General features: G+C 37.8%; 1 protein-coding gene across 2 annotated transcripts in view; it reads right to left on the bottom strand.

Moving 5' to 3' along the window:
- Positions 1-4,175, bottom strand: part of LOC109056883 (LIM domain only protein 3) — a 47,927-nt gene extending 43,752 nt beyond the window's left edge. Inside the window, exon 1 of one of the 2 annotated variants that reach the window (XM_042739255.1) lies at positions 3,703-4,175. The gene's annotated coding sequence lies outside the window, so the exon portion shown is untranslated. Of the gene's footprint in view, positions 1-405; positions 858-3,702 lie in introns of those variants that run through there. The other variant, XM_042739250.1, reaches the window with a different exon arrangement.
- Between the last annotated feature and the right edge of the window lie 19,278 nt (positions 4,176-23,453).

Here is a 23,453-nt window from a genome sequence, read left to right as displayed (position 1 = left end):
ATTATCATTCTCGTGCATACTATACATGCACATCCACACATACTATATATGTTGCTGTCTTACTGCAATAATACTGTCTAGCTGTTGTTTGTAATTTATATGCACATAGCTTGAATGTTCGTTATGGGTTGCAATGAAGTTTCCTAAAGACACATCATTCCGTGTTTGTCCATTGCTCTGCTGTTTGCAAAAAAAATGACAACACACCTGACTCCGCAGGATCATTTTTTCTGAAATAATTTGAATCGCATGCATTAATGATCCGATCCATTTACATTCCACACAAGCCTGAATTTTGTATTTGACATCAAAGTCTAAAAAGCAAACTCGGTTGATTAAGCAAATAGTCCAAAAGAATTGGAGCAAGTCCGTTCGGAAAAGACAATTAAAACACAACTCACTCACCTTCTTCACCAAGTTATGCAGAAGGTTAACTTAGGATAGTGCACCGACTCCAACTCAATATTCCTCGGAGCAAAAGTTCACGAATCTGACATTGCACCGCGGATAAGAGTGATCTTCAGGTTGAAAATAATGAGGTCCACATGGATCATCTACGAGTAGTAGTTCACACCAAAAGCTACAGGTGTTCTCACGCGAGCCGTCATGTATTGAGTATTCTGAGAAAGCTCACAACAACTTGCCCATCAGTGAGTGAGGAACGAGGAATAGTGAAGCCTAGCTTTATTATCTTCAAACCCAATCCCTCACCAGTGAGACATTACACGAGAAGGAAAAGGTCATTCGGTTATTACCGACAGCCGGAGTAACGGAGCGCGCGCTCGCTAACACAAACTTAATGCTCACCTCTCTGAGACGCGCGCGCAAACATGCTATGAGCTCTGTACTACACGTTTACACTCGCTCTCTCTCTCTTTGTTTAAGCAGCTAGGCAACAACTTCGTGGTGCTACAGTGTTTTATAGCAGAACCGGTGTGATTCATATTTATGCAAACATATGTCTGTCATTTTAGCGACGTGTGTTTGTGCACGTGCATCTGTTTGAATCGTAATTACATTATTACTTCTGAATGCAGGTAAATACACTCTGAAAGATACAGATTCCAGTTAGAACAAACAAGGTTTTCACATCCTGATGCCTTATATAAGAACCTTTATTTCACAAATAACTTTTTATCTTGTTTATTTATAAAGCCATTTATATAATGACGCTTTAAAAGAGAAGCCAGTATGCTTATATAAAGAACATAGGCTCATCATTTAATATCAAAAACTTTTTAATCTCCGAAAAAAGCTTATAAATGACTTAAGAATCCTATATAACAAAAATGGAAAAAAAGGCTCTTTGCTGATCATAAGGTGCTGCAATAAATCACTAAGGAACATTTAATTTTAAGAGTGTAAGTAAACGCAGGCTACATTACAGTATATGAATAAGTACACATCAGGTGCACACAAGTTTTTAAATCGAGGAATATTTTGGTTTCATATTAAATCAACACCCAATTCATTCAGTATTTAAGTATTCAAACCAAATTAATCAGAGCAGCCTTAGCTGACTTACAAATCATTGATATAATCTAAAACAGTGTTTCCTAGGAATTTGGTTCAATCAGCAAACCATAAATGTGTTTCTTTTTAACTCATATTTACACTGGATATCATTTAGCATTAACTGTATTGTTAGTCACTTAAAAACAATAATGTAGGTGTAAGATAAACTCACCAAGTAGTGTACATTATGCACACATTATGCACTATTTTGTTTTATACCTAAATCTTTTCAGGTAACCCCTGAAACCTTTTAAGTGCCTTTGGTGTCCATGTACCTCTAGTAGGGAATCACTGATCTAAGTTACTTAAGAGGCTAATTATTTTAGGCTTCAACATAGTCATTCAAAATGAAAACATAATAATAAAGAGAACAGCTGTAAAAAGCATGTCTCGCCAACTGTGTCATCTGTAATCACACATTTAAAAATACCCTTTTTAAGTAAAAAACTGATAACTTTTGCATAAACCTACAGTATCTAGCACTTTTTGTGTGATCTTGTGTCTGAAAGCATTATAATTATTGGTTCATCGTCAGACGTTTAGGAATAAATCAAGATGTATTACCTCAGGCCACACAATGATCATTTTCCATTATTGATCATAAACTTTCATGCTTTATGTATGTGATCACTGTGCACCTGCAAAATCAAAGTCCATGAATATCCAGATAAAAATTGTAACTGTGTGTGTGTGTGTGTGTATGTGTGTGTGAGAGAGAGAGTAATAAATGTAAATGTTTTCACAGTTTTTTTTTTTCAGTCTGTGTTACTAAAGCTATCCCTCGCCCATTGGTTACACCTGTTCAGTCTAATTAGCACTGCTTGATGCCCATGTTGCCGAGGTAGGATGAATCACAGGCCTTCAGTGCCACCTACCCTCCCTCCCCACACACACACACACACACACATAGAAAAGGAAACATAATCACACACGCACTGTAGAGTTTATTTTCTGTCATGGCCCCAATGTAGTAATTTATCGTCAGCCCAGTTTGGAAGTGACTAAACCGAGAATGTGGAGATGGAGAACTGATGGTAACAAAGTTGGTAAGATTGTGGCCCCATGCCAATCATTCTCTGCCTAAAATACAGCAGTAATGAGATGGGTCATAAAATGCTCCTCGCTTCCATTATGAGTGATGAGATGCATTAAAGCTGACAGGGTATTACCTGCCAGTAATTAGGTTTTGTCATGGATTGAATTATTTCAAAGCGGGCTATCTTGGTAATCATGCAATTTGCGGGGGAGATGCTTTAAGCTGAGTAAAAGGGAGCGGGAGAGAGAGAGTAGGGGACGCTGTAACCCCTTCTTCTTTTTCTATCCTCCAGCCACTACTTCATCTAACGCATTATCACGTCAATTATTCACCGAAGATATCTGAATTATTGGGGGCGATGAGCTAGAGAGTGCCATCATCAGACAGTGCCGCGCGAGGTGAACTCAGCCGTCCGTCACGTTGCGTGACGCTCGCGCGAATCAGTCCAGCACGCAGCCCGCGTGGCGGGAAGCGCACGCAGTCTTGGCGAACGGACATCGTTAAAATGAAGAGCTGCTTATTATTTCTCCATACTCTCTCTCTCTTTCTCACACTCACCACCCCTTCCCCCTCTCTTTCACACACAGACTTGCGATGTAACGTCAGCAAAGAGAGGGATATCCGACAGACGAGTCGACCACCCCACTTCATCCGAGCGAGAGGAATGCAGGTTCGTTTTTGTGGTAGAAATGAAAGCGGGAGTTTAATTACGGGGCTTCACAAGGGGAAAGGATTGGAGTAAAAAATATATTTCCTGGTACTCTTACCCTGGTTTAAGCCTCCTTTGAGAATCTCCAGCGACTATTCATTTTACGGAAGCTTCAACTTAATCCCAGTTTTAAACCGCTGCTAGTAACGTACAGAGAATCTAATGCTCTCTCACACCCACCACAGTCACTCACATTGTAACAACCGACTCTAACTCTTCCCTTCCTTATTTAGGAGAGAAAACGTCAAAGTAGTTGGCAATTATCCAGAGATCCTTTATCCTAACATCCTTAATTAGAACAAAAGATCATCACCAGTTAGTTCCGGTTTAGGGTCAAATTAAAACACTGCACGAAACAATCGTTTCCAAGCTTCTTAATCAAGCTGCAGAGCAGAATATGTTTGAGGAGGGAAAAAAAAAATCTGATTGAAAGATACTGTACCGAGGAAAAGTTGCTGATTAAGATGAGATGATAGCTCAAATATAGCCGGTTCCCTTGTCAAGTTCCAGGCGAGCGGGTTAAAAACGCGCAGCCCGCCTCTGTGCAACTCCTCCTCGCTCCCACTCTAAAAAGATTCCCCTCCTTCTCCCCACGATGGCTGTTTCTTCGCTCGCGGTCTCGTTCCCTCCCTGGCAGCAAAGCAAAATAGACCTGAGCCGGCCCGCACGTCTCCTTGCCTATTTAAGCACCTTCACCAGGTCCCTAGTTAGCAGCACACTCCAGCTCATCCAAGAAGCTGACAAGCACCGTTAGGGAAGGCAGCGCATGTTGCTCTAATGGACCTCATTAAGTTCTACTTACAGATGTTCTCTTAACATAATTGATCTGCAGCGAGTTGAGAGGACGGCAACCTATTCCCTAGCCCCCAATTATGGCCCGGTAATTAGATCCCCAACCTCCAGTTCTCCACATTCACCCTTCTAACATTCCGAAATATCAAAGTATCTCTTTCTCTCAAAGCAAACCCTCCTGCCTCCCCCACCACCTAACCTTCGTGTCTCCACCTCCTTTGCTCCCTCCCCTCCCTAAGACTCCATTCCTCTGACAGTATTGACAGTCAGATCTGCTAACCTTTGTAGTGAAGCCAGACTTAGTAGTGCACTCACTCCAATTGACAGAGCTCAGTCTAGCTTTTTTCCCTTTCCCTTTTTTTTTTTTGCGCTCTCTCTCTCTGGTTCTCCTTTTTTCTCAGTGCTGAAATACCCAGGGAGAGAGTGAAGGATGGAGCGTGAGACACACATGGAGGGGGGAGACAGATGGATAAAAACAAGTTTGCACTTTTTGATAAAAGGTTGTAATGATAATATCTGTCAGGGGAGGATGTCTTTTTTTGCACAATGCCTTTTAATCTTTAATAATTCCTCTGATGGTGAACGTGAGTGCAGGAGGGAGAGGCAGGTGGTGTGAACGGTGAGCAGAGATGGTGCAGCATTTATAATGCCATTCAGAGCCACTCCCTCCACCCGCTTAATTATCCATCCACCGTACTAAAACACAGAGCACTTTAGGGAAATGTGAATGTCACGCTTACGCACTTAAAAGACGAGGCGGTTTCGTCACACAGGGAGAAGAGGAGGCTGGGGTGTGTGCGCTTGGTGCCAATGATTTGCGTAAATTTTTCTAGATCATGCACAGTTTGTGGTGTAAACGTCATGCGAACGTGTAGGCAGCAGTGTTTTGCGAGAACACAAAACATGGCAATATGTGATTTTTCTTTTCTTTTGAAGTCTTACAGGTGTTCGATTAAAGTTCAAACAGGTCCAGTCTGTAAATTTCCTTCCTTAACTTGCACTTTTTCAAGAGCCTGTATGATATATACGCAGTGTGCCTTTTATTAGCAGGAATGATTCAATGCATTCATTGATTATAGAGAGCATTCATTGTGATTTTAGTCTTAAAGTTCAGTCACATTAGCAGAATTTCTGCAAAATTTTGCGGACAAAGTAGGTCCATTGTAAATAGTAGTTACTCAGAGGTCACTTCCAAACCAGATAACTTTATATTGGTAAACACAGCAAATTTGCCTGTTAAAAGTTCAACAAACAGCAAAAAAAAAAAAAAAAAAAAAAAAAAGTATCGATTTTTATCAGATCGAATCAATCAGGATTTTGTCTTGTTTCCTTGCCATGTGGTGTTATATATCTTTCTTTAACTGGCAGTTGCCCCATTGAGATTCATGAGCATCCTTTTATATTCATCCAGCATATCTCATCATCTTTTCCTAACACTTTTCAAAATCCCAATCTAAGTTACCCATACTATACTTCCACAATCTAGTAAGAACTCCCTGACTCCAGTAGAGTCACACTCAATCTAATACCACATACTCTCCTAGAGTTCTCTGCTCCCAGTGGACACAAAGGGACACATGTGACTTTGCACTAATGACCACAAGAGCCTGTCCTTAAAGAGACACCCAATAATTGCTTCAGGTAGGTGACGCTCAACAGGTTCAAGGGATGCCTAGTTTTAATGACAACTTTCATACTCCCATCCTTGCTCTCTCTGCCCTGTAGACCAATTTTAGTTTTTGGCCGAGAGACAACTAGAGCGAATAATAAAGACTGATCTGAAAAGTCTGGAGAATCACCTTTAGTAATGGGGCTGAGGGGACACCTTTGAAGTTAAAGAACACCCAGACCACAATATACTGGCCTATCCTATTGTCGCATTGGGAATCAATGGAGATTATTTAATTCAACCAGCAATTAATTTGTTAAGGCCAGTCTGAAAGCTAGGATATCCATTGCAGAAGGAGGGCGTTCCTTGACTGCCTGAAGGCTGGTTGTAAGTAGGTAGGTCTGCAGAAAAGGTAGGTCTACGTAGGTAGGTCTACCTTTCACATTCAGGATGATTTTATGGATGTTGAAATTCTATTACTCAGGTCTACCTTTCTGATTTGTGGTGTTTGTATTTTAATAGTCATTATTTTTATTCATTATTTTTATTCAATTATATATATATATTTCCAAAATAGAGATTATAGATATTTGCAAATGTGAATGGATGCATGTAGGAACAATTGTACGTCCTTCACAGATTGTGCTTTGGTTATTTTGTATGAATCCAAGTAAAGTAGAGCACACAATTAAAAGTTTTATGTGATTAAATATCTATTATAATGCATTTGTTGTCATTTGGCACTTGAGCTTCTACGTCATGTTGGAGTTTTGGAGGTCAGTTTTATGCTTTCCATTTAAATCTTCCATCACAATGGAGCCTTTACAGTCAATAAACTAGGCAATGCCTTTTGAGTGTTAGGTGAAACACAGTCACATGTTTTCAAAACCACAAGCCTTTAATGATAACCTTGAGCAATACTGGGACCTGCTACATAATATCTATTGATTCTATCCAGCATGATTTCCTTGAGTAGCTTGGTTGAAATGACTTGTGTGTTTGGAACTAAGCATTTCAAACAGACTGCTGTATACCTCTGCGGCAATCAATCAGCCTTAATCCAAAACTAATTTACTCCGCCTGAAGAGGAAAATATCTTTTAATCTCTTGCCGACAATCCCTGATTGCAGTGCTGAACATCAGTTGACAGTAAAATGGAGGCTCGCTTGTGATGAAGCCTCTAGTTTATGTACTACACAAAACAGTTGTTAACAAGACTTGCTGTATACACACTATAGGCAAAGAGATGCTGTAAATTGCAGTATAATTGTCTTTGGAGTTCATTCTGCTCAGAAGCAGTGCAGTTGTTGGTGCATATGTGTTAGGGTCAGATTTTTTTCCCTTTTTTTCAGTTCAGTTCAAGGTTTATCTTTGAAAGCTCAAATAAATATTTTATTTTGAGCACAGCCACTAGTGCAAATTGAACAAAAAAAATAAATAATAATTCCAACTCCTACACACTCCAGTCATGTCTGCTTTGTCTTGATTGCAAATAAAAGGAGTCAAAATATGCAAGCAACTTTGTCTTTCTGACAAATGACTCCAGAGGCCCAGGAACAAAACCAGACATCTCGTTGTAAAGTTTTGGCACTGCTGATGCTGTTTTGGAGGCTGGGGGGGTTGAGCTCAGAGTCTGTCAGCCAGTTAGATGAGACTCTGATTTTCATCTGTGTGTATATCTGGGAGCACTAATTGGCAAGATGAAGCGATGATTGATGTCACTGATGTTCTCCTGCACTCTTGCTGCAATTTTCCCACCCACACGCGTCAGTCAGTGTAATGACATGGTGTTGCTACTGTAAAAGTTGCCCTTTTACATTGATATGAGATCAGCGCTGTGTCATTTCTTAAAATAATTAAGCCTGTGATTCAAGGAGGGGGAGCTAAACCTTGATCAGCACACAAGAGGCAATGACATGACGGCCCATCCTCCATCTGCTTTGACGTTGTACAGTCTCTCCCTTTATTTGAAACATTGAAGGACATCACCTCTCTATTCAGTGCCATTAGCCTCTAGCTCATTCTCTTCCCCAATGCTAATTGACTCAAAAACACACAAGGTGAGGTCCCTGGGATGAACTAAAAGCGTGCGCAGACAGGCCTCACAATGGCCTCATTACAAAAATGAGATGTAATATTACAAAAATTGTGTTTAAAGTGTTTTTGTAAATGTGGAAGGGAAGCATTTGGACTTTGGTGAGCTTTTCAAAACATACTTAGCATGAAATTAATTTTTTGTATGTTAATAGAGGTGGCATTCTAAGCACCTACACCTCTGTTGTTTGAATGAGAAGCATTAACCTTCACCTTCAGCAAGGGCTGTGAATTTGGAAGACTCCAAAACTCATAGGCATAAAACATAAGAGAAATAGTCAAAGCAATATGCTTATTTCCATGCTATTGAGGGCTCTCAAGGCAAGTCTATGTAAGAAAGATTGAAAGGATAATCAGCTGAAGTGGCTTTTAGATGTCATTATTTGACTAATATTTTGGACCCTGATGGTGAATCTCTCTGATACAGCCTTGACTAACTTTGCAACCTTTTTTCTAGTGTGTAAGTTGGAGGTATAAAAAAGAGATTAAAGATGATTGCCTCAGCTTTGCTATGATCGATCCTTGGAGAACAACTTTCCATAATGCAGAAGAGGTGGGGGGTGGGGTGCTGAGCTGGAGACGATAACTAATTAAGATAGCTAATCGCCATATTTCACAGTGGCTACAGCAACTGTCACTCTTTACGATCCGTATGGGGCCCTTTCTATCATATAAAGGCAGCTACATATTTTTACGTATGATGGCCAATTTATTTGATATCAAATTTGATTTGATAAAATGGGCAAATACTGTTGAATATGGACCCATTGACTCTCTGGAAACCTCTCATGGCTCTTTGAGGGCCCCGAAGTTTGAAACCCCCCTAAGATAGAGAAAGCTATCAGCCAGTTTGTCTTTATCACACACAGTCCCTAATACAGAAGGCAGAGAATATTATAAACATCTGGCAGACTTGGATGAGGCATTCGTTCCTTTTTTTTTTTTTTGGTTTCTCATGTCACAGCATGTGTGTGCTTGATGGGAATGTGTTCTGGCATAAATCTGCAAATTAGGTGTGTAGTTCAAGCTTCTTTTGGTGGTTCAAAGCCAACCAGGATTGAGGCTTTTTTCCCTGATTCATATGGTACACAGCGACAAAAACGGGGTTGATATACAAGCAAACTGAGAATCTTTACATCTCACTCCTGTCTCGTCGTCTCCCTCTCTCTCTTGAACACACTACCCCTTTCTCCTTTTTTATTTCTATCCATGTTTTTGTGTAGGAGCTTGCGAGTCCCCTCCTTCATGTTTTAATTGGCTGCTCTCTTTGCATGTCGGGGACCCGGTGGAATAGTTACTAATCCTCCAGCGACTGTCAGACCGGATGCCATTTTTGGGAGGGTGTGAAAAGGTGTTTCAGACACCCTCCTCTCACATCGCACCCCACTGTAGTTCAGATTGCTCTGACACCATCTTCTCAGTAGCCCAATCTAAGGTGCACCTTCTTCAAACGTGCTGAATTATCACATGTAAAACTAGGATGAATATATATATATATGGCTTTGTCAGGAAATTTTAAATGGCAGATGAACAGAAAGAAACACCAAAAATGTTGTTGAATGTAGAGAGACTGTACAGCTCAGGTAGTTCAAGGCCCATTATTTTCCAATATGAGGCTGTCTTTCTTTGCAGGGACTCTTCGCCATGATAGGAGAAGCAATATTGAAAATGGAAGTGGATGCGCAACTGAGCTGAAGCATTGGGCCCACCAAATTGAAGGCAGGAGACAGAGGCCTATGAGCCGGCGTCTCATCAAATGGCTCATGAGGCCTTAAATTTTTTTTTTTTTTTTTTTACTAAAGTGATTTGCGCATCCTCTGTGTGGAGATGAACACCACCCTGGCTAAGCCCTGACGAGTGCTTATAAGAGAAAACTGTTTGGGAGTGATTTCCCATCTGGATTCAGCTCGGATAAGCAGTTTTAAATTGCAGTAGGACTTATACCATTGACTACATTACTGAGTCCGCCAGGCCACGATATTGCATCACTTGCTCATTGTCTGATCTCAGAATACAGCTAAGGTTAAAAAAAATAAGGCTGGCAAGAAGCGGATGTACCCGTTTCAAAAGAATACAAAGTATGTCACAAACTCGCAGTACTTGCCAGTGAGGTTTGCGTAAATTGCAGTGGTTGTCTATATTTGGTTGATTGAAACATTCAATAAAAGAGGCGTAATCATAAAAGATTTGATTGTTCTTTTTACTTTGGGAATGTCGTGTATTGAAGCCACTGCAATGTTCTTTCAGCTCTTGGTTCTTTCATATCCTAGCAAAGTGAGTGATATTCTCAAATGCACCCCGGTCATAAGGGAGGAAGAAGGAGATGTTTATATGTGCAGCTAGGGACTAAGTGTTCTTTCTGGCAATTTCTTTAAAAGTCGAAAGTCGATCTGAGATTCTGAATGTGTAGCAAAAAAAAAAAAAAGAGAGAGAGAAAATCTCCTGGAATGAAAAACATACAACATGAGTTTTTGATTCACTTCTGAAATCATAGTGCCATGCAATTCTTTTGTTGTTGTCTGTTATGCCCTTATAATTTTTGATTTTAGGAGATGCTATCAGGACATGTTATTTCACTGACTTACTGAATTTCACTGAATATTTTAAAGTATTTTATATTTTATTTGTAGAAATATTTTTAACTTGATATTTAAATTGAATTAAACTAATATAAAGACATCTAAATTACATTTTTTTTTACATAATGTTATTTAATGTTATGTAAATAATGGCTTATTATTATTATTTGCATTATCTTGTGAATTATTCACAGCTGTTTTTGTTGGATTTATAGGTAGCACCAATAATTGTTTTAATATATTTGACAAATGGATAGAAATTCTGTGTAGTTTTTGAGAAAAAAAAAATCCTCATAAATTGAGTATTTGCCCTCTAGAATACTTTTCGTGGCTTTTTAATTTAATATTTTACCTCTTCAAAACAGTAGCATAAATAATATACAAAAAAAATAAAAAATCTACAAGGTATGTGAGAGCTATCCATCACAACCCTGATGGATATGGAAAAGACTTATTCCATAGTGGGACATCCAACGTATATTATTGTCTTTGTGAAGTAGAAGACATATGATCTGCGTTTTTGAGTTCTTCAATCTCCATTTTGATGTGAAGGCCTGGCCCACTGTAAAGCCAACGCTGCTGACTCAGTTGCTTCCTTTTCGTGATTTTTCTTTCTCACTATTGCAACATTCTGTTAAAAACTGATTGGTTCAAACCTGTGCTCGTGGATACTGAAAACCACTACCTTGAGTTGACATCACAGTACTTTGAGCACTTGTTTGCGGGTCTCCAGTCTGCCTTCCTGAAATGATTTCCTTCCTCCTCCTCCAGTTCCTTGTGTCCTTCAGTCAAATGCATTCTCCTCCAAACATGGCATAATCTTCCCGTTTGTGAGGGCAATGCTCAACTCCAAAAAGGGGTCGCCTCAAAATAATTGCTTCAAATAAATGAGCTCTTAAAGGTCCATTAGCCCAGCCTCTTTCTCAGCTAATAGCATTCAGTGATATCAAAGATTGCTGGAAGGGGCCTTGCCACGGAACAGATGGGGCCATCCTCTCCTAGCTGTAAATGAGTATTCTGAATGGATCCCAGGCCTTCATCATTACCTGGGCCTCCTGATAAAAAGGAATCTAAACCTCTCCGATTATGTCACGCTTCACAAAAAAGTAAATGCCCTTCACATGGTTCAGTCAGTCATTTTAGTGCATTTAGGTGTAATTGCATGCACAAGTGGTGAGAGAGGGATGGACTTGAGCTGTTTCTATGAGAGCACAGGTGCAACAAAAAATTTCTGCCATCATACTTAAAAAGGTACATTTACTTGTGGCTCCACAATTTCTCAGTCTTTCTGTGTTGAATTCTGAAGAATGTACAGTTACTTTTTTCAAGCTTCAAAAAGGATGCCAAAGCACCATAAATGTATAAAGTAGGTTGTGCATTAATTATTTTTTATTGTTTCATTGACATTATTTATATATTAATATACATTCAATATTTTTATTTAATTATAGATTCATATTATATGTGTAATTTTATACCATAAATGTATAAAAGTAAATAAATTTAAATATAAACATTTATTTATTTATTTAAAACATTGTGTATTTTAATTATTTATATATAATTTAATTTACATAAATTAATTTTGTATTTATATATTTACATAAGTCATGTAATATAACAATGTCTAATTTGTGAAGAAATTGTTCTTTCATTGTCTCTTCAATGAATACAATTGATCTGAATGATTTGTTCATGAATCAGACTGATTCGGTTCTTGAGTTCAACTCACTGATTCAATGAGTTTAAGTTTATCAGTGAATAATTACTTAAATTTTGTCCTCCTCACACAAAAATATGATTTAAGAAGATGACTTTTAGATTTCTTAGATTTTAGACTTTTATTTTGCATTGTATTTTTTGAAGTTCCCTTTCATTTCAATTGCATGTTAATAAGCAACCTGTACTATCTACAAAATTTCTGAATTTGTGCTTTAGAAAGAAAGTCTTGGAATGTTTAGAAAGACAAATATGAGTTAGGTAAATAATGAAAAAAAAACTTTCATTTTTGAGTGAGCTATACCTTTAACAATTTTATAAATGTATTTTCACAGAATAGAAATAAAATACAGACTAAAAGGCAGAACCCTAAAAAAGCCATTCCTTTCCTGAGAAGATGTAATTTATTTAACCTCAGACAGATTTGGATCACTTTAGAACAGAAGTAGGGGGGTGGAAATCCTCTTTTTGAGGGAATACATTTTTCATTTGCCACATTTGTGTTGCATTTATAAATGAGGTTTTTAATTTTTTATTTGCAACAGTCAGACTGGTAAAACATTACTCAGCCTCTCAAGTGACCAATAAATTCCTCTGGGCATCTTCTCCCTAATCAGAATTTAATCTGTTAGCTGCCTCCTCCTCCCCCTTAGGTGAGTTATGTTTTTTGGGGGCGGTGTATTGGTATCCAGGAGTCAACACCCACTTTTCCTTCCGGTTACCAATCTGGTAGTGATCTAAATATCCTGAGGCTCTCTGTCATCTTCAGCTCAGTCCTCCTGTAGTAATAGCACATTAATTTGGGCCCAAAATATTTCATAACATGTCCTCAGACAGATACCAAGCAGCAGTTTGTTGGCAACAGGGCAGAAATGCATTGGAATGAGAGACGTGGTGTGTGCAAGAGAGACATATATAAAATTTGCCTTTAATGAGAAAAAGCAAAAAAGCATTTCAAGAGAGCAGAGGTGGGATGACAGCAGTGTGTGTGGCTGCAAGAGTGTGTGTGTGTGTGGTGATGGGAGGGGTAATGATTTTTGAGAATTTCCCAGGGTGTAGTTAGAGAGGCAACAGAAGGCGGCCCTGGCAGAGTTCTCGCCTTCGATTATGTATACTCTTTTATTCAATCATTGCATCTCTCTGCGCCTGACATTTGGTCAATAGTGCAATCTTCTAGTGATCAGAAAACGGCAGACAGCCCACCGCACAGAATTCCATTAGTTTTGCTTTCAGTGGATGCACTTGAACAAGATAACTGGATATCACGACACATGGACTGATTCTGTTCACACACTGATTGAATAGCTAACATCATATAAACCAGATATTTTAACTGTTCCTTCTTAGTCTTTCCTTCTCCTTTCTGTCTGTATGTCTGTCTGTCTATTTATCTATCTAGGAAAAATTGTTAGAATCTATCTGTCGATCTATCTGTCTATCTATCTAGGAAAACTGAAACATTGTTAGAAAAAAATCTGATTCAATGTTCTTGAAACTGGAAATTATATACAGAGAGCAAATAGATGTGTACAAAAGGTTACACAGTACAAAAACCTTAACAAAGAGCCCTAACAAAAGCCTAATATGAGACACACAATCATTTCGCTAAATAAGCTCCTATGGCATTTAAAGGACAGATTAAGGTCTTTTAATGTAAAAGCAGCCCATGGTGGAGGGTTTTATAAAGATTCAATACATCCTTTCTATTCAAGCACTATGACAGCCTTGATTCAAATGAGGTCACCTTGAAACATCTCACGCACAAAGCAGCAAAAATAGAGGTGAAAGTAGTTTTCAGTTACGACATATGTCAGTAGGATGGAGGTCATGTTTTAACAGTCATTTGTTGAGTCTCTGTGTAGCAGCTTACAAAACCATTCCTCAATGCATCTGCGAGTTTTTGTTGCATTGCTATTAGTGGCTCTCATACCGTGCCTTTGACCTGCTGAATAGAATTCAGATATACGCTACACATTTGATGACAGTGGAGGTTTGCAGGGAGTTAGTGATGATTTTTGACATTTTTAATAATTAACTGCCGTCGGGCCCTCAATCTCTATCTTCTCTGCATCGCTCTGGCCAGTGCTCAGGAGACGGCCAATGAGTTTCAGCAGATTGCCACTGTGTGAATATTTAAAGAAACCACCATGAATAAATTAACGGCCCACAGCTACTGTACATGCCTTGCGAACTTGGACAACAGAAATGTACTGTGATGTAACAGTGCTCTCTAACACTGTCCTAGACACGAAATACTGAAATTAGAATGAGACCACCGGCATCATATTCAGGTTGTGTAATCTGCCCTTGGATTCTATAAAACATTGTAATTTCATTTATATATATATCTGAATTTGGCCATTTTTATCATATTTATTTTTTTTTTTTTATTTTTTTTAAATGAAAAAAAAAAGTTATACAAGCATATACTGAGACCAGTCATGCAAGTGATTTTAACCATTGTTTACGAAGTACAGCATCTGTAGGAATGCAGAACACAGAGGTTAGCGGGGCGAAAATAACACCGTTTCGACGGAATGGCTACAACTCTTCCTCTTCTCTAAAGCTGTGCAACATGGCCCCACCCCTTTGTTGCATGTTCCTGGGGGCAGGGTTTATGTAAATGTCTGGATTTGTGACGTAACAAACCTGAGAAGGAACTCGTTGTAGTCCCTACGATCCATTTTTGTAGGCATTAAACTGCCAGAATTTTAAAAGAGGATATCTCCGTTTGCATAGAACTTTCAGCACCGTAACTTTGCAGATATTGTTTATGCTCACTAACGTTAAAAATGTGAAATCATGATCAACTACCCCTTTAAGTACAATTTACCTTGATCTTCAAATTCTAATTTTTTTTTTTTTTTTTTTTTTGGTAGAAAGTATATTTATGTAAATATTTTTTGAAAATATATGTATGGGTCCCTAGCAATTTCGAAGTTAAAACTGCTTCTACATCATATATTTTGAGTGCTTTTATCAAGTATTTTGTCATTTTCCGGTCTCCATTTACTTTCATTGTATGGATGACAGAAGTCATTCAGAAGAAACAAAATAATATGAGGGTGAATAATTGATGTCAGAATTGTCATTTTTGGATAAACTATCCCTGTAACATTTACACCTGCTGTGTTTGATTTTTAAATGAATGATACCACGTTTGTTTCAACTAGAAACCTAAAACAAATTTCAGCAGGGCACGAGATATGGCCATGCACCTTGACTCTGAATTAACTGGCATTCACTGGGTACACAGAACATATATGCCTAATACTTTAACATCTAGTTCTCACTCAAAAGGTTTAACCTTTACATTTTAAGCTTACAGTGTCATTCACAGGCACATGCACACATAGAAATACATTGGCTATCTCATCCAATCAGGTTTCCTTCTACCTCGTCTTGCACTGCAGCCAAGTTTGATCAGCTTTGGGGTTAAAATTCGACAGGGTAGAAGAATATTGTGAGCAGTTCCTACGAATACGATTTGTTTCATTGGTTTGTGCCTCATCTACCAATAATTCGCTGCTCACAGATAAAGATAAAAGTGTTAATCTACTGTATAATCATAATCCCTCTAGGAGGCCTGCAGGGAAATATAAGGCCTAGTTACAATAAGAGAACCGCTGACACCCGAATTCTTTTATCATCTCATTTCAAAGTTGTGGAAACTTAACTTTACGTCAAACAAAGACTGAGCATGAGTCAGATTCACGCTTTATAATAGAAGCGCACTGCTACCTATGAAAACAGACCTAGCTTTGATGGTTCACTAAGGCCCTTGTGCATTATCATTCATATTAAACTATAACCCAGTGGCACTTATTTTCCTGACACAATCTCGCTGGTCAATCAATAATGCATCCCAGAGTTCAGTTCGAGATGGATGGATATGCTTTATCCTGCACATAATATTGCGGGCAATCTTACAGTGCAGTCGTTGGTGGAGATAGAATTACCAGCCACTAATCAGATGCTAAAGACTGAGCAGGATCTGTTCGCATGCATGGAAGATGGCTTATTATTACAAGGAACATTAATGGAAGAGGAAAGGTAAGCAAATATTTGGCGAGATACCTGCTATCAGGCAGTTAAACAATTTCCAAACAGCCCGCATGTCAGTAATGCGACTGCCCTCAGCAGTTAGGAAAGTTCTGCTTTATTGCCGATTTACATAGAAATTGCCTTATTTTAGACTCAATGGTCTTTTTTTAAACGCATTATCTGCTACTCTGTCTTATCTATAAGATGGCGAGGTTCTGATTAGAATTATACACAATCATACTGAAGTTGTCCTAGGGTTCAGTCTTATAGAGTTCTGCTTCTATTATTTATCTAATTAAAATGCAAGGTGATATTGGTGAAAAATTCACAGCAGCAAAGTGTATCAAGTGCAGAAATAATAATATATATAAAGAAAGCTCGACCACATCCCTGTAGAAATGATTATTGATTGGAATGTGATTTTAGTGTTAAAGTGTTTGCACACAGTCCATAAGAGTAATTATTATTTCAGGAGAACAAATATCACCCCTTGGGCTCCAATTATTTTCATGCATTGTCTCCCTTAGCTTCTGACTAGGTCTGGTTGTTTTGCCTTTGTTCTTACTTTATTTTTTTATCCATCTTTTTATTTTTGTTTGTCTTTTTCTTAGAGGTTTTGCGCTGTACAACGTTAACCCTTTGTGCTGTTGCCTTTTTGCAAGTGTTATCATTTTTGTGGCAAGCTGTGAATTGCTATTCACTTATTAATGTTTGATAAACTGTCTAATCTCATAAAAGAGTGACAAATACCCTAACATATCGAATCGCCAAGTGGATACCAAATGTACATGATGCTGAACAACATCTGAGCGGCTATCAGTGAATTAAACTAGTTGAGTAGTTTACAGTTTCACTCTAGAAATGATTCAGTGAATGCTTTAGTCAGCTTCTTTTGGTCGATTTTTTTTATTTATGCTGCATCTAATATATAAATATACCAAAAATATTATTTAATAATAATATTGTGTATATATAAACATACACACTGTATGCACATATTGTAAATATAGTGCTGTTCAAAAGATATATTTTTGTTATTTTTTAAGAAATTAATACTTTTATTCAGCAAGGAAAGTGAAAGTAAAGACATTTATAATGTTACAAAAGATTCATATTTCAAGTAACTTTTGATCCAATATAATTAAAATAATAAAAAACATCACGGTTTCCACAAACAGTTGCTGATATTATAAATGCTGATAATAAAAAGTGTTTCTTGGTAATCAAGCCAGCATATTAGAATGATTTCTGAAAGATCATGTGACAGTAAATACTGGAGAACGGCTGCTGATAGTTCAGCTTTATCGTGGAAAAAAAAATCACATTTTAAAATATATAAAAATAAAAAAAAATATTTAAATGGGTAATATTTTACAATATTCCTTTTTTATGCTGTTTTAAATACTATTCAAATAAAAATGTAATTTTTCGCAAATAAATGTATGCAATTCAATGTTTATTTATTTAAATACAAACAATAGAATACAAGGGGATTGTTTAGGAAACCTGTTTAGAAACCATTATTATTTTGCTGTTTGGTATTGATCAGTAAGGTCGTTGCGGTTAGTCAGATCTCACTGAAAGTGTCAACTTTAAGTAAAGCGCAGATATTCCATCTTCATTTTCCTTCACATTGACACTTGCAGACCAAACAGTGGCAGATCTGCCATTGTACAGGCATTTGCTATGCGAAAATCATCATTGTCAAAGGCAACTTAAAGTTTACACCAACTAATTGGCAGCAACATAAAAGGGGAATTGAAAAATGACAGAAGACACCCTGCTTCCAACCCCCCTTTTGAAATTTGTCAAAATGTTTTCTCTTATAACGGGAAAACAAAGCATTCGCTCGTTAACGATGAAAGAGTTGCCCAAGTCCCCTGTTGATTGACGATCACTGAGATGTATGACACCTCTCAACTTGTCATGGAGGAGTTATTTGTACTCGACTGCGATCCGTTCTGTGAGGAGAGACCAGATGTCCCGTCTTAATTAGGCCTGCAGTGATGTTTTTAATGACTTCTACCCCATTACGGGCAGAGCGTGCGCTAGTGAGAACGAGAGAGGAGTTTCAAATCTTCCTCCCTGTCACTCTCGTCTGAATGCGTGTGAGCTCCAGGAAGTGTGCTGCTTTTTGTCGGATTGCGGTGTATGACTTGAAATAGGCTAAAAACCCTCTGAAGAGCCAGGGAGGAACTTGGGGGTTTTGGAGCGAGAGGAGTCAATGGAGAACAAATGCAACTTTTCCGCCTAATCTCCTCTCCGAATTGTTTTTTTATTGCATGCTTCATTTATATCTATGAGGGTGCACATTGTGTAATATATTTAATTAATGGCATCTGTTATGGAAAACTAGGCCAGACTAGTTGATGGGAGATGTCTAGTGCACAAAGACTGATATAAAACACACATGCAGAACTTAGTTATGCTCTCCCAAAAGGTTTATGCACTATTCTACTGTTTTATTGCACATCAGATCTCTAATTCTGATTCCCCTCTAGACGACCGTGAAGAAAAGGAATCATTTCGTACCTAGATTTGGCATTCGCACTTGGAGATTCATGACAGGCCGGTACATGGAGTATTAGAGCTCTCACTTACAATGCACAGATCAAATTTGAATTTGGCCTATATTAAATTATATCCCTTTCTCTGATGTGTCTGTTCAGTACATTTGAAGAACAGCATAGAAGACTGTTCACAAGGCTTATTGTGGTATTACCTGCATGCGAATCACCTCAAGGTAGAATCGAAAGTAAGTTTCTGAATAAATGTAATTGCTTTGCCATAATGAGGGTATAAAATGTTATTAATATTTTAGAACAAGGTCCTATTTTTCATTTCTGAAAACCACTACGGGGCCCCTTTTCAAAGGGTTTCAGTCAAAACCCAATGGGAGATTCAATTGACTTTAATCTTGCATTCGTTTGAAAATTTGAGCCTATTAGTTAACTTTGCCTTTTCTGTGCAGTTTTCATTGCATTTCAATGAAGCCGCTTTCCTGTGGTGTTAAAACACTAATAGTTGCTTCAAATAGTAAATGAGGAAAGGATATATAGAGGGGGAGAAAGTGGGGAAGAGAAGAGTTGATGACCTAAAATATTTATATTAAACATCTGTGTTTTTATAGAGTTTGGAATAAAAAAAGATCCAATACACAGCTACAGGGTACAGGAATCAAATATTTATATGCTTTAGTGAATAATTTGGGGATTGAGATGCAACTATTAAGCATTCTGCACCTAACGCGGTTCTCTGACAGTTTATCATTTGTGGCCAGGTGCACCAGCTAATTGGTGAAATGCATTGTGGTTGCTGGCAAGGGAAAGTCAGGGGACCGGCTGTAATCAAATAAAGGGAAGGCCTGAATAATTCTTTTTGAAGTGCTATGGACCTCATGAGTGCGACGCTCGGCACATACCCACCCGCTGTATTTGTGAAGACCCCCATACACCTACTCAACCCACTTGGGACCAACGATATGAAGGAACTGATATTAAACCAGTTAATTTTGACTGACTTCAACTAATTCGCTAGCGACCAATCTCCAAAGAACAATCTCAAACAGTCCCAGCACTTCATCGGATCTCCACAGTAAACCATCTTCACACTACCTTTCCTTATAAATCACATAGGATTATTAAAACTCCTGCCTTATGAAATGCTAATGTGTAAAAAGCTCTTTATTTATTTGACATCTGCTAAATAACAACAGTCCTTACCTTGAGGCTGACCATCAGCCAATCTTAAGGGTCAGCATTTTGAATCGGCTGCTCAGCTTTGAATAAATAAATTGTGTCATTATGTTTTTCATCGTCTGATAAACAGCTCTTTTTCGCACTCAGAATCTCCATTTAAGAAAAGTAGGTCAAGAGCAGAGGCTTTAAACGACAAGCCAATACACTTCTCTTCTCCTTACTTCTCTACTTAAAAAACCTGCAGATTAGCAAGCCACCCCAGTGGTGTACTGTATCTCAGTCCTAACTCAGCACTTGCACCAGTTAAATACAAGTGCACATCAAAGGAGGCATCCAAATTATTTTTGGACAAAGTTGTGGTTTTGTTGGTTGCAATGCAGCAAATGCAATATGAGAGATTAGGAAATATGAATTTAAAGTGTTGTTTTGGTTCTATAATAATGCCTATGGTCAGATAAAATTGCTTATTACACGATTTTCTGAAATATTTTAATCAGATTTATTTATTTATTTAGTTGCTGTCAGGTGCTTGTATCACTTCAAGCTCTCTGTCCTCTCATATAATAAAATCAATTAATATTTTTTTAATAAAATCAATTATTTTATTAATTAATAAAATAGAATTATTTATAAAAATGAATGGGTTTTAGGGATGCACCAATATAAAAACAAACAAACAAACAAACAAATCTCTTTGATACCAATTATCTGTTAAGTATTTTTTATTATTTTTATAATTAAAAAGGTGTATATGTATGTATGGATACACAGATGCACTGATTAAAAATAATAATAAATAATTAATTAAAAAATAAAAGAATATCCAATAATTATTCATATTATTTATTATAATTTTTTTATTATTTATCTAAATATATTAAACATAAAATATATAAACTAAAATTCAGTACAGAAAAAAAAATAAACTTCATATTTACAGTGGGTAATAAAAACAATCACCCCCCTTTAAAATAAACACATTTTGTTGCTTTGCAGCCTGAAGTGAAGACGGAGACAGTTTTTGTTTTATCCAGCTGGATTTACTCAGTGCAACTTATAACATACAAGTGAAAGATATAACACCAACATGTCAGAAAATAAATCTAATAAATAAATAAATAAATAAACAATAACTGAGTTGGAAAAAATTATCACCCCCCTCTTAAAAATACCTCAATCAGGTGTAGCTAATCACTTTCTCATTGGCGCCCAAAGCCATTTGACTTTCAGCTGTGATCAGCTGTGGTCATTTTGATTAGCTCAGCATGAAAAGAGTTTTGCTTTTGAGTTTCTTTGTTTTGTGGTGAATTTAATATATAAATTTTGTTTTGGGTGCGATGTAATGTAATTCCAGGATAAAGTTGTGGACACACAAGTCAGGAGATGGATACAAAAAAAAAATCAAAGGCTTTATCAGTTCCTAGAAGCACAGAGCACTGTTATTAAGAGGAAGGTATAGTATTTGGTACAACACAGACTCTCCCTGGATCAGGACGTCACTCCAAACTGGATGAAGGAGCCAGAAGGAAACTGGTCAGAGAGGTGACCAAGAGGCCTACAGCAACTCTGAAGCAGTTACAGGAATTTATGACAAAGAGTGATCATTGTTTGCGTGTGACAACAATATCACAAATTCTCCACAAATGTGGCTCATATGGGAGGGTTGCAAGAAATAATCCACTCCTCAAGAAAGGTCACACGCAGTCACGACTGAGCTTTGCCAAAACACACCTTGAACATTCTGAGGCAGATGAGACTAAAATTTAATTATTTGGCCTCAACACAAAAACATATAGATGGGGCAAAATAGTGTCAAATTCTTGAGGAAAATAAGCTGACCCTTTCCAGAAAGTTGTCAATGGGAAGAAGGTTTTCCTTCCAGCATGACAATGACCATAAATCACCATCAAATTGAACTGAAATTGGGCAGTTCTGCAAAGAAGAGTGGGCAAATATTGCAAAGTCTAGATGTGCAAAGTTAGTAGAGACAAATCCCAACAGACTAAAGGCTGTAATTTAAGCAAAAGGTGGTTCAACAAAATACTGACACAAGGGGTGATCCTTTTCCCAAATCAGTGGTTCTGGTTTTTATTATTATTTTATATTTCTGACATGTTGGTGTTATATCTTTCACTTGGATGTTATAAGTTGCATTGAGTAAATACAGCTGGATAAAACAAAAACTGTGTCTGTTTTTGTTTCTTTATACTCACTGTACACACACACACACACACACACACACACACACACACACACACACACACACACACACACACACACACACACACACACACACCTTGCACTCTAAGTATATTAAATATAAATAAACTAAAGGCATCTCAATATAATCATTTTTAAATTTCCTAATGATTACATTTAACAGTGTTATTATTAGCATTTTCAAGAAATATTTTCAAGTGTTAGATAGTGGCCAGTCTGATCTAAATGTAAAATTAGTCAGAATTGAGCATGCACAATTAAATATCCAATATCGTCCAGTACTGTTTTTTTTTTTTTTTATAAAATCTCCAAATTGGCTGATAAATCAAAGGGATTTATTTTTCTGTGACAACCGTCTGAATGTACATTATTCCTTACTTAACCCTAAATAACTGTCAGGAGCATTTTAATAAAACAGTATACATCACTTTAAATAAGAAATATCATCATGATTTCAGGTCCATTTACACAGCATCGTGCAAATCAGGGGAAAGCCAGTGTTCTCTCTCTGTCAGCACAGGGTGTATAATGGGGCATCAAAGCAGCCAAATCAACAAACAAATGCCTGTTTGCAGGATTGAGAGGATGAGTCTGATAGGACAGGAGACACATCCTGCCCTGGTGAGTGTCTCAGACAGTCTGAGCTTAGCCTTTGCCCATCTGTCGTGAACCCTGGCCAGCACAGGAGGGCGGGCCACACCAGGACAGCAGTTGCCCAATCACGTGCCAAAGAGGGGCCTTGTGTTGATCCTAATACTTTTCAAATGATGCTTCCTGTCTAGGACCGTCCTACTTCACCCAGATTGGAAGAAAGCTCTTCGTTTTCTGTATTGCACTGTCATGAAGCAGTCTTTTTTAAGCCCCTGAACTGATTTAGCTGGTAAACAACCTGTTAACCTTGCTTCGCTGCAATAATGGCTGTTTCCACGCAACGAGATGTCATAATCATCTTGCTTTGCAAGAGTCCGGCATTATGCACGGTATTTTCATCTCTCATCAGCATCCTTGGCAGAACAGCAACATGTAAGGAATCCAATATATCTAAAAGCGAGAACGATATATTTCCTCCGGGAACCACTTTCAATTGGCATAAACATAGAGAAAAGTGCATTTTCCTTTAGACCTATGTATATATGCGTTTAAATAACATTCCAGTTTGTGGCTCTGTATATCTAGGCCTCAGGGAGAGGAAGATGAGGGTATGTTAGACCAGAGTTACTGCATGGGGTCCATATCAAAACCCGGCCATCGCACCACTATCCCTGTCTGCATCCAATTTCAGCATGAACGCTTCCTGTTAAACCCCCATCAAACAGACACACGGCAGCACAAAGGAAAACCTCATCTCCACGGGAAACTAATCCGCCGGTGTGCGCTGTAAGCCTGTCAGGCTTTTTTTTTTTTATTGAAAGAAGTCATCACTCATTTTTGCCAAAGA

The sequence above is a fragment of the Cyprinus carpio genome, chromosome A4 (assembly GCF_018340385.1).
Source record: "Cyprinus carpio isolate SPL01 chromosome A4, ASM1834038v1, whole genome shotgun sequence".
In the NCBI taxonomy this organism is placed as follows: Eukaryota; Metazoa; Chordata; class Actinopteri; order Cypriniformes; family Cyprinidae; genus Cyprinus; species Cyprinus carpio.
The sequence above is the reverse complement of the archived record's forward strand: the minus strand, read 5'-3'. Positions and strand labels throughout refer to the sequence as shown.